Below are 1,949 nucleotides of genomic sequence, written 5' to 3'. Positions count from 1 at the left end.
AGTCAAGATTATATTTCTTTATTTGAAAACCTGCCATACAGGACATGACTTCCCTCAGGCCTTAAGGCACTAAAACATCTCCAAAAGGATCAACAGCTAAATCATGATAATAGATTTGCATTTTGTTAGTTCTGTGTCTGTCCATCACTTGTTTTATTAGCTTTTATAGACCTGTATCTGCCTTGGAATCCCCAGTTTCAGCTTCTAATCTCTGATGAAAGTGAAAACAGAAGAAGTTTTGGTGAAACTCTGTTTTGATGTGTTACTTACATTGGAAAAAACCCTGATGTTATTTTCCCTCCTAAATCTTCAAAACAGCACTGATTATTTAATTTATAGTTGTTATTTATGTTGTACTTGAATAACAGCAATGAAAAAATACATTCAGTTCACAGCAAGAAAAGCTTTGTTCAAAAAAATGCAGTTTAGTAACGTTTAGTATAATTTATAAAGGGGTTTTAGTGTTATTTTGCTGCACATTACTTTCACAAACTACATTAGCCTTATTTTTTTTATCTGTTTTCTACAATGGAGTATTAGGGCCAGGCTAGAGATTTTTTTCTTCTATTTCGAGTATAAAGTTGTAACATTAAGCGAATAAAGTCGTAATTTACAAGAAAAAGTCACAAAAAGAATAAACATAAAATTACAGGAATAAAGTCGTAATATTAAGAGAATAAAATCCTAAAATTACGGAAAACAAGTTGTATTTTCAACTCCTACAAGACAAACTTTCTTCCCTAAAATGAGAAACGTCGACATCATGTGAAGTTGTACTTTGACTCTGGTTTGACAAATAAGGAAATCTTTTAGCACCAGCATCAAACTGGGCAGTAGGTCAAAGTGGTGGAGCTGGTCGNCTGGATTCCTGAAAGCAGAGACAAAGGGATTAGAATCCAATCAGGAATCAGGAGCAACAAAGGTTCTCAGAAGAAGCTAGGCTCAGGTGCTAACCAAACTGGATAAACACTGCGGCGCTGAGGCAAGGTCTGAAGGCAGGTTATATACTGTGGATCCTCTGATGATGAGATGCACCTCAGGTGTGTCGAAGGCTCAGCTCAGGAGGATCCACGGCGGACTCTGCTGGAGAAAGGTGGAACTTCTCCAGATCCCAACATCTACAGTTAGTGTAAATTAGGATTTAATCAGATATCAAAGTAGCCAGGTCACCCTAATAAAATACAACGTTGGGGAATCAGCCATTTACTTTAAAGCAACTCAACCCAATTTAGCACTTTAATATAGTAAGTACAATTTTTGAAGTTCAAAGCAAGCATCAGAAGAGAGAAGGAAAGGGGAATTAAGCTACTGTGAATGTGGTAAACCTGGTCTGTTATACACAATAGTCTAAATCAGGGGAGTCAAACTGGTTCCAGAAAGGGCCGAGTGGCTGCAGGTTTTCTTTCCAACCAAGCAATGGCACACCAGACTCCAGTCATTTCATAATGTCATCATGTTCAGATTGGACTCACTTGATGAGATGATAGGAGTCTGGTGTGCTATTGCTTGGTTGGAAAGAAAACCTGCAGCCACACGGCCCTTTCTGGAACCAGTTTGACACCCTTGGTCTAAATGATCCAATGAGCAGCAGAGATGAGGATGAAAAGCCCTTAGAGTTTGAAGAGGAGGGATGATCTTAACCCCCTCCAGTCTCAACCTTTTCTAAATTCAAATGGTTTAAGATGATAAAAAAAACCAAAAGTAGATTAAAAAAAATGCATCTATGTAACGAACTTGGTTCTGTTGTTTTTCTCAAAGTTTTCAGTTTCAAGTTCATCCAGGTCATTCATTTAAGTTTCTTAGGTTTTCCTTTGTCTGTCCTCTTCTTCTTCTTCTTCTTATGGGATTTTATGGCGGTTGGCAGACTTGTGAATTGTGCATTACCGCCACCAACTGATATGGAGTAAAGCAAGAAAACAGGAAACGATTCACCCCCCCCCCAAAAAAAA

Source organism: Cyprinodon variegatus, unplaced genomic scaffold, assembly GCF_000732505.1.
Source record: "Cyprinodon variegatus isolate N-32 unplaced genomic scaffold, C_variegatus-1.0 Scaffold2087, whole genome shotgun sequence".
Classification (NCBI taxonomy): domain Eukaryota; kingdom Metazoa; phylum Chordata; class Actinopteri; order Cyprinodontiformes; family Cyprinodontidae; genus Cyprinodon; species Cyprinodon variegatus.
The sequence above is the reverse complement of the archived record's forward strand: the minus strand, read 5'-3'. Positions refer to the sequence as shown.